Source organism: Lepisosteus platostomus, unplaced genomic scaffold, assembly GCF_059453375.1.
Source record: "Lepisosteus platostomus isolate fLepPlt1 unplaced genomic scaffold, fLepPlt1.hap1 Scaffold_30_H1, whole genome shotgun sequence".
Classification (NCBI taxonomy): Eukaryota; Metazoa; Chordata; class Actinopteri; order Semionotiformes; family Lepisosteidae; genus Lepisosteus; species Lepisosteus platostomus.
Window position 1 is genome coordinate 1,273,858 of NW_028291658.1, and position 16,183 is coordinate 1,290,040.

The following is a 16,183-nucleotide window of genomic DNA, read 5'->3' on the forward strand; positions in this document are numbered from 1 at the left end:
TTTAGACTGTATCAAATCTGTATCTTTGAGCTCAAGCTAACCGGGTGTTCTATAGACAGTGATTAGTTGAGTGAGGTGCTGCCTGTGAATGCATACTGTATGTGACAAGTCAGATTAAATTGAAAAGCCTACTCTACATTTGTCATTCACATACCCTTGGGGTGTGACCTACTGTATGTGCACCCTGTGAATGCAAATGTGTGGCGAGTGTTGGTCATCGTTGCCTGTCCTGGACTACTTCTAAATGTACTATAATGCATACTGTTGGAGTCTGGGCAAACAGGAGGCTAGGTAATTACACTATGCTAACTAATCAATGCTGCACCACTGTCCCATGTGTGCTTCCTAGGCCACAATTGCAGGATGGAGGATCTTATCGATTTCCTCAGGGAGAGGGACATTCCAGAGTCCACTATCGAAAAAATGAAGGAAGAAAGGGTAGTTAACAGAATGAATGTGTTCCTGTTTATTATAACTAACTCCCACTGACCTACTGTAGCTATTAACAGCACTTTAAGTACTGTGAAAAGTCAGAGACCACCCTTTTGCTTATTTAATTTCCAGTCAAAACGGTCATTAAGTGCAATTGATTTATTTTTCAATGTCAGGAATTATTCCAGGAAACATATATTTAACACAAAATTACACAAAAGCATCCACAACTAAATATAATGTCAAATCTTTCATTGTTTATTGTGTCCACCCTTTGCCTTTATTACAGCTTCCATTATTTACAGGAGACTTTCTTTGAATTTTTCAAATAAATCCACGGGGATATTTTTTCATGCTTCTTGTAAACACCTCCAAAGTTCAGTCTTAGAAGTTGGTTGTATTTTCTACTTCTGCTGGTTCAAATCCAAATCCACTCTGTAACTCATCGTCCATAAAACCTACTTTTCTCAAGTGTCCAGTTTTGGTGTTCTAGGGCAAATTTTCTTCTCTTTTGTCTATTTCCTTTTCAAATAGTGACTTTTTGACAGATACACATCCCTTCAGACCCATAGCATTGTGTTGTCTTCTTACAATGGAAGTATTGACAGAAACACATGTGGATTTTTTTCAGATCTGATGCAAGAGTGATCAAAACGTTAACTTCTGTCTATGTGATGCTGATGTTCTCAGTGGTCTACCAGGCCTTGCACGATTGTTAGGAGTCCCATTTTCTCTATATATTGTAGTAATTTTTATCTCCAGTTTTGGAAACTTGTTTTTCACTTATTTTCCTTTGGCTTATATTTTCCTCATGCAAGTGAACTATCTTTATAGCTAATCTTATCAGAAATATCGCCTCTTGCCATTTCAGATGCACATGACAAAGACATGTGCAAGGCAGCTATGGTGTGTTTGGTAGTTGTTTGAATGTTAGTGTCACTTTTAATGGAAAGTGTTCTAATATAATGTCAGTGACAGTTTTGGGATCAACTTGTGTTGGGAGGACACAGCTGTAACTTGTTTGATTGGACGGATGGAAGACTTAAAGTGCCAGAAGGGTGCACAAAAGTAAAGAGTGGGCAAATATTGATAGATTTGATATTATATTTAGTGTACTCTTCTGTCAAATATATGTTTCTTGCATTATTTTCTGACACCAAAAACTAAATAATTTGCATTGAATGGCTGTTTGAACTGGAAATTAAATAAATGCAAGGGTGGTCTCTGACTTCTGCACAGTACTGTACAGTATATTGATATTTTCACGTACTGTATAGTAGATTTTTTCACTTCATACAGTACCTCCACAATCCCGAATGGACTTTTTCCTTAAACCAGTATCAGCATATTGATCCACATAAAATGATGCTTTAAGTATGGTATTTTGAAACAGAAAATTGATAATACACTTTTCATTTTTAGATTGATGCCAGTGTCCTGATGTTAATGACAGATGAAAAGATGAGGGATTATTTGCCATTTTATGGAGACAGATTAGCAGTGATGGGATATTGTAGGAGACACGAAAAAGAGCCCAACAGTAGGAAATCAAAGCTTTTTGATAGACTGAAGTCAAAACTGAATAAAAGAAAAAAGTGTAAGCATCCAGAAAATATCACTCATCATCAAGATGTGAACACACAGAGGAAAGTAAGGAAAGTGGAGTTGGGCTGGATGCTGTATGATGAAGGAAAAGGAGGCTTTATCCAGGTGAGAACCAAAAAGGTGGTGGAACACGAAAGTTAAGTGTTTCAAAGGACTGGAAAAAAAGACCTCATAACGGAGGCAATAGGTTTGTTTTTCCCAGATGGAAAGAATGCACATGGAAATATTTCTGAGTTTGAGGTGGATCTGACAAATTATCAAGAAGTTTCCTTAGATGAGGACAGTACAGTGGGAGCCCTATATGAAGCCTCAAAGTTAACTATCATGAGGTTCTATCTGTCAACCAAAATGAAACATGACAGTGGTGGTGTGGAGACACAGCAAGAATCAAACACTGCAGATCACTCACAGGAAAACACACAGGATTTTCCCTCTACATACTCACAAATTGATCCACCATTGGAATTAGAAACATTAGATGTCATCTATGTTGGAAATACTGGAAATGATTTGAACTTAGGCAGTGATGACGTGGCACAATTTTATCCTGCAGATGTCACAGACGATTCCAGTTTAGCTCGGCAAAGTTCTACCATATTTACTTGGGAAAATGTGGAGGATAGCAATATCATTACAATTTTCAATGGAGACCTCTCTGAGATGGGAGAACAAAGTCTAGAAGACACTTTGCCTCTGGCACAAGAACTCAGGGAACCAGACAAAAAAATCCTTGTTGTCCATCACAGCCAGATACTATCTGAGCTTATTGAACATTTCACTGATGAACGCCTTTAATATACTCAATCAGAAATTCAAGTAAAGCTTCTACTACCAAATGGGCAGTATGAGAATGGATATGATGATGGAGGCGTTCTCAGAGATTGCCTCTCTGAATTATGGCATGAATTCTATGAACAATGTACAACAGGCAACACTTTCAAGATACCATTTCTCCGACATGACTAGGGCAAAAAAAAGTGGCAGAGTATAGGTAAAATTATTTCTTTTGGTTGGCAGAAAGAGAAGTATTTGCCCATCAAGCTTGCTCCTGTAATCTTGGAACAGGCAGCTCTTGGATATGTGAAGAGTGATCTTGTTGACAATTTTCTAAAGTATGTCTCAGAATCTGACTATTATACCTTGGAATGTTGTCGCAGAGACTTCAACAGTTCTGACCAAGATGAATTAAAGGAATTCTTGGACAACTACAGCTGCTGAAGAATGCCAAATGCACACAACATTGAACAAATTCTGCAAGAACTGGCTCACAAAACCCTTATTCAAGAGCCTGCTTATGTTATCGAACAGTGGGAAAGTGTACTCGCTCCCCTCAGCAAAGCCCTTGAGGAAATTTAAACTGTGTATGAAAACTTGCAGCCAACGGCAAGGAAAATCATACGGTCACTGAAGTTTCCCTGCACAATGAATGCAGGGGAAAAGGAAATATCAAAGCATATTACAACATGCCTGTGAGAGTGTGATGGAAGGAAACAGTCTCTGTTCCTGAGGTTCTGCACAGGCTCAGATCTTTTTCTTGGCAAGACTGTAACTGTTGACTTCACACACATGCAAGGATTTGAGAGAAGACCTATGGCACATACATGTGGCTGTTATTTGAGAGTGTCTATTCATTATGATAGCTATCCTGACTTCAGGTGTGAAATGAACAAAATTTTGGAAATTAATATATGGGTAATGGACATAGTTTAGTATTTTAGTCTGTCGACCTACAGACTACACAGATTAGAAATATGTGCATCTTTCACCATTCAAGACTTTTGGTAAAGTATACTTATTCACAGTATGCATTTAAAGGCCATCTGACCAAGTCTGTACCTTTACACATATAAGCATATAAGATATACTGAGTTTTGAGTGTACTTATGATAGAATGTTCATAATTTCACTGAAGAAATTAAAAAGTCTCAGGTTAAATTGCACTTTTATTTTTGTCATTTTGGTACAAGAATTTCTTTTAGACTGATTGTTCATACAGTATATTGAGTGAGAAACTAATGGATGTTTTTTCACCTTAAAAAAAATATGGTGATGCAGTTTAATAAAAGTTCTTTTTTGAGCGATGTGCATTCTCTAAGCTACCAAGCACTTTTGTGCCAATGAACTCTGGTGCCATGTAGTGTCTAGTAATGTTACAACTTTTGCGTTGTATGTAATTTAGTCACAATATGGCAGCAGAGTTTATTTGCACAATAACTGGACAGTTCATGGCAAAGATGAATTCTAAGTGCTCACTTTGGTTAGCACTTGATTTAGAATGAATCTTTGTTATTAACTCTTCAGTTAGATGTTTCTTGGGGTAGCGGTAACTTTGCAGAATCTGAATTTTTTTATTTGTGTTTGACTAGTTTGGCTATTTGTGGATTTTGTCTGACATTTTTATGAAACGTCAAGATTGCAGATGAGTTCAAATGCCTTGCGTTTAGTGAATATTATTTGTACTATATTTACATTGCATTTGGTGAAAGGAAATGAGAGAGGTGAGGTAATGTTATTGTCAAACATTTCATATAATGTTAGATAATGTTATTGTCAAATCAAAGTTGGGTTGCTTTTATGTGTAAACATTATCTATAGTCCATTAAAGATTGTTTACACTGTTTGCATCTTTTGGCACATTTACTTTCATTTGTTCCTTGTTTCATCCTATTTCACACTCAATGTTAAATCAGATCTAAAGACAACACATTAAAAGTGGTAACATCTTTACCACTTGTAATGTGTAACATCAAATGCTGTGGCATTTGAGAAAAACAAAACACCAAAACACCTAGATCCCACATTTGTAAGCAGTTTATCTTATCCAGAGAGTGCAAAGTCCCCTATTCTCCTATTCCTACTCAAGGTCCAGCCCATTGAGGACCATTTCATGTAGTCTTAAGTAAAGGTCACTGATTTCAAACACATCATCTGGCATTGCAAAGTTCTGTTCAGCCATCAGTTCAACACAAAGATGGAAGACATCCTCATCACAGGGGTAGTCCTTTACACAACAGTCTTCTCGACAGATATCGACTTTGATTTGGTCAACTGCCTGCAAATAGTTCTGTGCGCCATATAAACTAGGGGCAGCATACATCGCTGAAGGTCGTCCACTGGGAGCGCGAGGGTTGTGGGTTGGCCTTATTCTGTGATTATTCCAGGCAGTCAGCACTTCATTGAGCTCCTCCTATAGAAATCAATAGAAATCAATTGTTTTGAAATAAGGTTTGTTAAATCACTTTATGGAACTCAAAGAAGAGATCTTTAATAAGTATAATAGTATAAAACATAGTAGAATTTTATGTTTTACTATTCATATCAAAATCTGTAATGACAGGTATGTTTCATTTACCTGTATGGTGTTTTGGAAGCAAAACTGAATGAGTGATTTGTCGATGAAGGTGTCAACAAAATGCCATCTTCTCTCAGCTGTTCAAAATGGTCCATCCAAAACTGACTGCACTGTGCTCTTAGTGTAGCCCACCAGCGTTCAATTCTCTGATTCCCAGTGCTTGGGCAAAGAGTGACACATTCTGTGCTATCCTCATTCATTTCGCCCAGAAACTTTTGCATTACAGCAACGTGGGTGTTTTCGGTTCCATGATCAAGTCGTACTCTTTGTGGAAGACCATTGTTTTTATAGACAGCGTCTATAAAATAATCCGCAATAATTCATGGGTCATTATTGGTTTTGTATGCTTCTAACCAGATCATTTTTCTCGAGAAGCCATCAATGCACCCGTTGATGCATATCCCGTAAGGTTTTAATTTGTCATACCCATCAATATGCCACACATAGTTTGGTCCGCGGCTGTAATACTGCCGGCGTCTCAGGCGATTTTGCGCACGCAGATCTACTCCTCGCCCGTCCATAAGGTGCAGTAACTGACGGACAGTCTCTCTATCCGTTATTATCCCTGCCATCCAGCATTTCTGGTGCATCCACCGATAGCCATGATGTCTGCCAGAAGTCTGTAGCTGTTGGTGTATGAATGAGGCGACCTCCGCTTCATCTGTCTTGTTTCGCCTTCGCCAGAGCTGATTCTTACACAGCATTCTTTCCAAGGTCCGAAGACTCAGTTTTACATTGTGTGATTCCTCCAATAACACCAAAATTTCATGGTTTGTGTAACCACGACAAAATAAGTCCTCTATAATGGTGTCCATCTTGCAAACCGTGTAGGGATTATAACGAGCAAAACTATTGTAGACCTGCATTAATTTGATTTTTATCAGGGCACTTGACAATACAACTCCCCATGCCTTTAGATCTTGTATGATTTATGAATGATTTTAAGTCGCAATTCTGAGTTACTAAGTCGCAATTCTGAGATACTAGGTCGGAATTCTGAGATACTCCCTGGCGGAAACGGGCTTCCATAGTTCTCTGCATAACGCTGAAAGAGCTAAAGAGCGTTTCTGTTGAGATGTAACAAGCTCGTTTCTTTCTACCATGATGTCACCATGATAAAATCTATCTTTAAACACCTTGCTCAGTCTCTAACGAGACTGTCAAAAATTGCTTTCGCCGATTGTATTGCAAACCGATGGAAGTGGGGTATTGGGAAAAGTTTTCAACTAGCAATAATCGCGCCTCGGCTAAACCTCACAGGCTACGATACTGCTACTGCGCAAAGCTGACGGTTGCCAGGCAACCGCGGGGATCCTATGGAAATCATTATCAATCGTCTCATGGCATGTCGTTGCTGTAACGCTTCATATTTGTCGTCTTCTTCTTCTAGCTTGAGGTTTTGAAGAATTTCATGACAGACAAGGGCTCCGTCGGGAACAAAGGGCGTTGGGAGAAAACCGTTGCTTATTTTCAGCAGCAGAAATACAACCCTTTAAATACAAGATGACAGAACAATGACGAAGGGCATGCCGGGAGGAACTGCACTACAGAGGAAAGGGGGCGGGCACGTACAGTTCACATTCAAGCCACAAGTACTCTTCTCGGATGTTGCACAAACAAATCCTAACGTCTTGAAAGCATTGCAGCATGTTTGTGTCCCACTTCCCGTGGCTGCAGGACGACTGACACGAACGGACAAACACAATCTGTGGCGTTTAGCGTGACATAGTCTTGCAGGCATCGTGCTGTCTCACTGCAATACTATACCGCTGGAGGAAACAGTCCATCTGGCCATGAAACTCATTTGAACGTCTAGCTACAGCAACTAACAATATCATGATTTATTCAGGATGTGTGGAATCAGCACGTCCCGGAGACAGCTTCCGAAATCGTGAGCATTCTCTGGTGGTGTCCTGCAGGGTGCCTGTGGGCATGCGTTGGTGGTATAGTGGTGAGCATAGCCGCCTTCCAAGCAGTGGACCCGCGTTCGATTCCCGTCCAACGCAGTGGCGATTGGTTTCAAATGCTGTCATGAGCCTTGGATTGTGACTAGCAAAGCGAAGCCTTTTGAAAGAGCTAAAGCACTGCATAACGGAATTGAAGGAGAATCTTACAGGGGATTCTGAGTGGTGTCTGCATACACGCAGTCCGATACGGGTGCTGAAAGCTTGAGCTACTCTCAATGTCATGCTGCCTTTCCCCGGAGTAAATCTGTTACATTGAAAGAATGCTTCTCGCAGGTTCAAAAAGGGACCCTTGTTAATTGGAGAAATCAATGATTTCGAATTAATTCTGTATGTGTTAAAAGCTGCTCATGATGTTTCCCGAGCCGAAACACAGTGCGTTTTTCCAAGCCATTTGACAAAGCCCACCCACTGAAAACTGCAGCAGATCGTGTAAAGACGTTCAACTTTGTAACTACTGCACGCAAAGGAAGCAGAATAAATTCCTCTTTTCAAACTGTCAAAGCCTTGCTTTGCGAACGCTGCAGGACATCGCACAATCTCTTTTGAACGGGGACAAACGATTTCTTATGGGGCGCAGTTAGTACAGACGTTTAAAAAGCTCCACTCATGCCGACGATGCAGCATGAAGAAGCGCAACCTAACGTTTGACAGACAAAAGCCGGGCGCCGCTACGAGCAATATGAAATCAAACTGACAGCACACGGCGTTTCGCGCTGACACAAAAGTGATCTCGACAGATGCTGTTCTCTGCATAACGCTAAAAGAGCTAAAGAGCGTTTCTGTTGAGACGTAACAAGCTCGTTTCTTTCTACCATGATGTCACCATGACCAATTCTGTCTTTAAACACCTTGCTCAGTCTCTGACGAGACTGTCAAAAATTGCTTTCGCCGATTGTATTGCAAACCGGCGGAAGCGGGGCATTGGGAAAAGTTTTCAACTAGCAATAATCGCGCCTCGGCTAAACCTCACAGGCTACGATACTGCCACTGCGCAAAGCTGACGGTTGCCAGGCAACCGCGGGGATCCTATGGAAATCGTTATCGATCGTCTCATGGCATGTCGTTGCGGTAACGCTTCATATTTGTCGTCTTCTTCTTCTTCTAGCTTGAGGTTTTGAAGAATTTCATGACAGACAAGGGCTCCGTCGGGAACAATGGGCGTTGTGAGAAAACCGTTGCTTATTTTCAGCAGCAGAAATACAACCCTTTAAATACAAGATGACAGAACAATGACGAAGGGCATGCCGGGAGGAACTCATGCACTACAGAGGAAAGGGGGCGGGCACGTACAGTTCACATTCAAGCCACAAGTACTCTTCTCGGATGTTGCACAAACAAATCCTAACGTCTTGAAAGCATTGCAGCATGTTTGTGTCCCACTTCCCGTGGCTGCAGGACGACTGAAACGAACGGACAAACACAATCTGTGGCGTTTAGCGTGACATAGTCTTGCAGGCATCGTGCTGTCTCACTGCAATACTATACCGCTGAAGGTAACAGTCCATCTGGCCATGAAACTCATTTGAACGTCTAGCTACAGCAACTAACAATATCATGATTTATTCAGGATGTGTGGAATCAGCACGTCCCGGAGACAGCTTCCGAAATCGTGAGCATTCTCTGGTGGTGTCCTGCAGAGCACCTGTGGGTGTGCGTTGGTGGTATAGTTGTGAGCATAGTTGCCTTCCAAGCAGTTGACCCGGGTTTGATTCCCGGCCAACGCAGTGGCGCTTGGTTTCAAATGCTGTCATGAGCCTTGGGTTGTGACTAGCAAAGCGAAGCCTTTTGAAAGAGCTAAAGCACTGCAAAACGGAGTTGAAGGAGAATCTTACAGGGGATTCTGAGCGGTGTCTGCATACACGCAGTCCGATACGGGTGCTGAAAGCTTGAGCTACTCTCGATGTCATGCTGCTGTTCCCCGGAGTAAATCTGTTACGTTGAAAGAATGCTTCTCGCAGGTTCAAAAAGGGACCCTTGTTAATTGGAGAAATCAATGATTTCGAATGAATTCTGTATGCGACATACACTACTGCTTGGGCACGTAACGGTGTTATATGCAAGTGCGGGACGTGAGGGTTTTCGTTTGTTCGTTTTGTTTTGCTCTGCTTTGCCTTGTTTTGCTTTCCATTGCGTTGGTAAGAGCGTAAATAAAAAGGCGATTCCTGCGATTCTATTGTAAGAGCTATTTCAAGTGCGGCGTGGTGCGGCTTTTGAAATGCTTGTGGGCATTTCTCTGTTGTTGATTCTTTTTTTGTGTGTAACAGAGTGGCATTTTCATGTCCGGACGGGGAGACTTTATCATTCCGACATGAAGCCACCCTTAAGTCCTCTGAGGCGTGTCTGTCTGCAAGGCTTGTATTTTGGAAATGTTTTTTTGAAACGGAGAATGACTTTGAAATAGGCTTCCGCCGGCGCCTCGCGATCCAGGTAAGATTGTAGCAAGAACGCAGCGGCGGCGGGGCTTTCTGTAGTCGTGGTCGAGTGGTTAAGGCGATGGACTAGAAATCCATTGGGGTTTCCCCGCGCAGGTTTGAATTCTGCCGACTACGTTGTCCACCTCCTGTCGATGTGTTCCGGCGCAAGCAAAGAAGCGTGCCTCTTTCCTATTCCTGGTGGTTTTAAAACGCCAAATCGCTTGTACCCGCTGCCTTGGAAATAAGTTCTTCATCGTCTGCGAATGGCATTTTGCAGCTGGAAGCAGATGTCGACCGTTTTTGCACAGAGCACCAAAAAAGCATCTTTTTTGAAGGCCCAGGCACTGAGCATTGGTGGAATTTTCGCCTGTCACGCGGGAGGCTCGGGTTCGATTCCCCGCCAATGCAGTGGCTTTTGCAGCGAGCGGCTCCATCACTTGCATCCCCTTGCAACTCGCAACTGAAAACCCACTGAAGCTAAGCAGGTGTGAGCCAGGTCAGTACCCGGATGAGGGTGAGCTACAGGGAAAAACAAAGCTTCCAGCTGGAAGCGGTGTTAATGGTGCCGGCGGGGGGGCGCTCACCCTGAGGTCTGTGCGGGTCCCAATGCCCCAGTATAGTGATGGAGACGCTGTGTTGTAAAAGGGCGCTGTCTTTTGGATGAGATGTAAAACCGAGGTCACAGCGCTCTGTGGTCATTAAAAATGACCACCAAAACCTTTGACAAAAGCTCTTGGTAATTGATGGTCTTCAATAATGCTTCTCCTTTAGGTACATTTTAAATCAGCTGAAAAATGCTGTGAAATGGGGGGGCACTTCAGGCCAGTGTAGGATTTGGGTTACAAGAACCATGAAACTGCACGAGAAAGCCCGTACACTGAATTACACGACTTTCTATTCAAAGGAGGGCAAAAGAAATTCCCTGAGTTCGATTTTTTTGCAGCACAGAGAGGAGCACTGTCGTGTGGCTGGTTAGCTCAGTTGGTTAGAGTGTGGCGCTAATAGCGCCAAGGTCGTGGGTTCGAACCCCCTACAGGCCAAGTCCTTTTCTCCTCTCTTACCAAATCTTTTAGGTTCCTTTCCGTGGTGAGATGGGTTGTCATGCAACGCTGCCACATAGTGCTGACAGACAAGAGTGTTGCGGGAGAAGAGAAAAGTGTTTGAAGATTTAAGAGTGTCTTAGGTGGAGCCAAAATCAAGTGTCACAAATGCAAATGGGAGGATTTCCAATGTTTAATATGGTAAAAATAAGCAGAAGTTATCTGCCGGTCCGGCACAGTCTGCCATGCTTTTGTCAGATACTGTAAAGTGGTGTCGAACTGGGTGTCGAACTGGAGCCCCACCGTTTGCATATGTGAGGCTCCAGTTATACATCGAGTGTCACATTAAATGACAAAAATGAAGAGAGTTAAAGCAGCTGGAGAGGTTTTCTTACAACTTTTGAGCTGACACAGTTTTGGAAAATGTTTCCTTCACGCTGCACTGTACCACATAGGCAGCCAATAGTCTCCAAAACAAAACAGAATTGACAGTCATATAATGTCCTTTAACCCCGGTTTTAAACGCAGCATCATGTCTGCCATCATAAGAATATGAGTCCAATATTTTAGAATACAGTCAGAATGACTTCTAACCTTACCTGTGGTGTCTTTAATCCCTATTGCTCAATGCATGGTGTACGTACTGCATACATGTGTCTTGAGAATGAAGAATGGGCCCCTGAGACAGTCATTTGCCTGTTTCACAAATGATAATATTTTACTAGAGATTCTGTTTGGGATTCAGATGTGCATTCGGACAGCAATCCCTTTCAAGAAATGATACGTTCTGGATGAGGTCAATGGTGCTGGAACACTGTATTTAGGATGTGATTGTGTGTCCCCTGCTTCAACGCAGTGATATATAGATGTGCTCCTGTAATTTATCGGTACATGCCCAGGGCAGTAAGCAGTCTGAGGATTTATTTCCAGACGGCATAGAGCAGTGAAGCAGTGAAGTAGTGCAACACACTGGATCATTATATTATTAGAATCTATTCTACTTAAATTATTACATTATACACAACTTGAGTTCATTTTAAAAATTAAAAGGTAATGAAAGGAATGCATATACATGATGGGAGCTAAAACAGAAGTTAAGAGAGAGCAAGGACGCCTACAGGAGGTATAGGACAAGCTGCAAAGGAAAAGCTACAACCCCCGACAGCTACTCACCCACCCATCCCACACAGGTACCACTCTCCAACACCTCCGCCATTAACACCTCAGGGACTGAAAGTGCTATGTGCACCATCCCCCAGGCCAGGCTGACCAGGCCAGTGCAACACACTGGATCTTTATATTATTAGAATCTTTCGCCTTTTACTAAAGATTTCCGTGGAGAGGAGCATGAATGAGTTCCATGTAATGTTTGTGCTTCCCTGCCTTCGGGTGGTTGCAGCGGGGCTGGTCAAAGAGAGAAAACAAAACTGCTCACAATCGCTCTTATTATGGTCGTCTGCTCTGCAAGTCCTCGATCTCCGCCCATCTGATTAGCGCTCTCTTCTTTTGGGGGCGGGAAGTGTCCGGCCGCAGGGGATCTTCGGACCTCGCTTTGCATAGCGGCTTCCCAGAGTGCGCCATTTCTGGCACAGTGTGGCCGGGTGTTTTCCAAGTTATCGCACGAATTGGGCAGGCCCGCAAGCCGAGAGCTGCAGGCAATGAGCCCGGAGCTGAACGGGCCCCACTGGTCTCCCACCCAAGTACTAACCAGGCCCGACCCTGCTTAGCTTCCAAGATCAGACGAGATCGGGTGTGTTCAGGGTGGTGTGGCTGTAAGCGAAAGCCCTGGCGCCTGACTCGCTACTTGAAGCTGTGTGTGGCGGGGGCTCCGTGCCCCCCGAGCGGGACTGAAGGATCATTCGTGTGCAACTCTTTGGAAAGGAGCTGCTTTCCAAATCGCATTGCGTGCCTGGATGTTGGCGAATGCGCTCCCTTGTGTTGGCTCGTCCCGCACTGGAGGAGGACAAACAATCTGCACGGAGGAGCACCAGGCAAGTCTTCGCCAGACAAAAACCTCCAGTGCACAGCACTCTGGAAACATTTCGGGCCTGTCGCGTGTTTATTTCAGCACGTAAAGCGCACCGGTCCAACACGTCGGCCGGGCGCGCGGCGCCTCTGCCCTCTTGTGGCCTTGCGGCGTCAGAGCAAGAGGCTCCTTCTCGCTGCCCTTCCGCTGTGTTGCAGGGCCCCGAGAGGGAACCCGGAGCGCGCACTTTGTGGGGGGCGGGGGACCGCGTTCGCGCTCTGCCCCCGGTCTCTTGCGCGAGTACTAAATCTCACGGACAGGGGGGCCTCGTCATTGATTGTTACAGGTGAGACGGGGATTAGGAGGAGACCCCGACTGATGGGTAAAGGGGAGCACTAACACCAGAGGGACACCCCCGGCGTCTCTTTTTGAGAGACGCCCTGGGGTTTCCTAATGGCCAAGGTGGGTCGGGACCTCGGTTTGACGCCTCGCCCGAAGGACGGCGCCTGTTTGTGCAGCAGAGTGTCGCCATCAGGAGGCTGGGGCGTAAGAGAGCCACACAGCCCGCAGGGTGAGCGCTCCCTACTGGTCCCAGTCACACCTCTTGCAGGAGCAGCAGCAACCGGAGCTTTTCCGGGGGGGAATCTCCCATCCGGGTGCCGGCCAGGCTCACACCTGCTGGGCTGCCCCGGGGGTGAGCCCAGTCGAGAGTCGCAGGGCCAGATCTAGTCACCCGGGAGAAACAATACAAGTGAAGGATTGCTCGGCTCTCGGCACTTGAAAAGACCGACAAATGTCTCGTTCCCGCCGGAGCTGAATGTACCCGCATGTGTGGTGTCGTCTTCTTCCCCCGCCCCGCTGTGTTTGCTGTATTGTCTCTGAAGCCGGCCCCCGAGACGAGACGGGCTGTTCCTGTGCCCCAATTAACACTTTACAGGTGCCATTCCCCGGCATTGTGGCCATTGTCGGTGCTCACACGCGATAAGATAAGGCGGAGGAGAGCGGGGCATGCCCAGCGGCAGACATTCAAGGAGGGGGCAGTGCGAGGTGAGGTGAGGTGCGACACGCCAGAGCCCCGACGCAGCTAATGCGGAGCACTTGTTAGACTGGCATCGAAAGGACGTGTGCGCACGGAGCGAGCCTTCCCTGCGGCGGAGCGCGGGAACTTTCTCCCCCCCTCCCGCTGCAGGAGTTGTGTGCGCTGCAGCGGTGCCGAGAGAAAAGCACAGAAGGCAGCAGGCTCTGGAGAGCAGGTAAGAGACGGAGCCTTGTGGGCAGGCGAGCAGGCCGGTTTTTTTGGAAATTGCTGAAAAGGTTTGTTCGGTGTGTGGCAGGCGCACGTCGCGAGCTTGCGTGGCGATCTGCCGGTCTGGAGTTATGCAAATGAGGCCGAATTGCATCCCGGGACATGCTGCGAATGCGCAACGGCGACTGCAGATGTGTAGGAAACGGCGCGCTCGTTTTCTCGTTTTGCCCACACTTTTGAGTGTTAGTGTGGCGTGTGAGTGTGCGAAAGAGTGGGCCCAGCAGGAGGCGGTGGCGTGCGGGGCGAGGAGGTGGCCTAGGCTGCGCGATTTGTGCTGTGGGTGCGGGCCGCTTGCAGGGGCCTGTACAACTCATACTTACCTGGCAGGGGAGATACCTTGATCAGCCTGTAGGTGGAGTAGTTGGATTGTTTTCTTGTTTTGTGGAAGCAGTGTTTGTTTTGCAGTTCACGAAATGCAAAGTTTTGGATCCCGTAAGAATGCTGTGCGTTTTGAGCTTTTGGATGACCTCTTCATGGATCGTATGCAGTTCAGCAGAAAAGTGTTGCAGAAGGAACTTGGCTTTGAACCTCGGCACTTGGATTTCATCTTCGCTCTCCCAGGTCAGAAAGCATTTGAGGTTGTTTTTGCTACCTATTCTCTGTTTGAACAATGTGTGGATGTGTTTGAGGCAAAAAGAGGGAAAGTTCCTACCCTTGAGAAGATCAACTTGCAGCCTCTGACACAGAGAGAGAGGAAAACGGTGCATGTTGTTATGTTCTCGGAAGTGGCAAAGACGGAGGACATTCACACCTGGCTTAACCAGTACTGCACCGTCCACCATGGAACTGAGGTTAGAGATGTTGACGGTATAAAAACAGGAGCAAGAAAATTTGAGGTTCGCTTGCTACCGGACAATGTAAATGGAGGCTTAAGGCACCTGCCCTCTACAATCCGGCTGGGCGCCTGCAATGGCTATGTTTTTTATGTGGGACAACCAAAGGTGTGTCGGCGCTGTGGTGCTGTGGGACACCTGGCATCGTCCTGCACTGTGAAATGCTGCAAGACCTGTGGCAAACAGGGACATTTAGCCTCTGACTGTTCAATGCTGCCAAAGTGCAATTTATGTGGCTCGGAAGGACACATTTTTAAGAACTGCCCCCACGCCTACGCCTATAAACTCAAAATGAGAAAGGATGAGGCAGTGCTTGTTTCAGCCAAACCGGCCCGAAAAAGCCAAAGCAAACAACAAGTCAAACAAAGAACCCTTGTTGGACAAAGAGTCTCAGCCTCCAGCCAGGATCAGTCCTGCTGTGGCTCCGGGGCCGGTGGAAGAGAAATCCACTACGCCCCCACAACCGCAGACTGCACCAGACAAGCACGAGGGTTTGAAAACCCCCGAGAACAGCGAGGACCCCTCCCCCACTCCTGCTCCTCAGAACGAGGGCCAGTGTGGGGCCCCCCGGTGGAGCGGGTCCAGCGACGATACCCAGGATTCAGCGGAGCTGCTTTTCTCAGACTCTGCAAGTGCTACAGATGCCCTCCTCTCCTCCATCCAGTCCATCACGGAGGATCTGCAACAGCTGGTGGGTGAGGGGGAAGAGGAGACTGGTGCATCGGCTGCACCCCTTTCCCCTCGGTGCTCCCAGGAGCTGGACTTGAGGAAAAGGAAAAATGACTCTGTTTTCTCCCCGAGCGAGGAGGAAGGAGAGAATGGCGATGGGGACAGCTGGAACCCCTCCACCCCTCCCTCTACCCCCTTCCTTGAAATGGACTCCGTGAATGCTTTTACTGCTGCCACCCTGATGAAGGCTCATTCAGAGGATGGCTGGCAGGAAATTGGTAAGAAGAAAAAGAAAAAGAAGAAGGTAACAGGTGAGACCAAAGAGAAATGTGTTTTGTAAAGACTGGTTCCACTTTCTTATGTAATATGGCTCTAAACATAATTTCTCTTAACACCAGAGGTATCAATGACAGAGTTAAATGCCAGTGTGTCTTTGATTACTCCAGCAGAGAGAGGGAGATGTGTTGATGTTGCAGGAGTGTGCTTTAGCCTATCAAGAGAGGTATAAAAGCTTTGAAGATAGGTGGGATAAAGGGCCTTCTGTTTGGTCAGGGGACAATAACAACAGAGCCTCTGGCGTGGCCATTCTTTTCAAAGGA

General features: G+C 45.5%; 4 non-coding genes and 1 pseudogene across 4 annotated transcripts; 3 read left to right on the top strand and 2 right to left on the bottom strand.

Annotated features, from left to right (window-relative positions):
* Positions 1 to 10: 10 nt before the first annotated feature.
* LOC148635118 (uncharacterized) lies at positions 11 to 4,290 on the top strand (annotated as a pseudogene).
* A 2,244-nt stretch (positions 4,291 to 6,534) lies between these two features.
* LOC148635119 (U4 spliceosomal RNA) lies at positions 6,535 to 6,676 on the bottom strand. The gene has a single exon (XR_015933450.1). It is a non-coding gene; the product is annotated as a U4 spliceosomal RNA (small nuclear RNA).
* A 1,537-nt stretch (positions 6,677 to 8,213) lies between these two features.
* LOC148635120 (U4 spliceosomal RNA) lies at positions 8,214 to 8,355 on the bottom strand. Its single transcript, XR_015933410.1, has one exon. It is a non-coding gene; the product is annotated as a U4 spliceosomal RNA (small nuclear RNA).
* Positions 8,356 to 9,008: 653 nt separating this feature from the next.
* Positions 9,009 to 9,080, top strand: trnag-ucc (transfer RNA glycine (anticodon UCC)). The gene has a single exon. It is a non-coding gene; the product is annotated as a tRNA-Gly (tRNA).
* Positions 9,081 to 12,092: 3,012 nt separating this feature from the next.
* On the top strand, positions 12,093 to 12,204 carry LOC148635122 (U5 spliceosomal RNA). The gene has a single exon (XR_015933397.1). It is a non-coding gene; the product is annotated as a U5 spliceosomal RNA (small nuclear RNA).
* Positions 12,205 to 16,183: the final 3,979 nt, after the last annotated feature.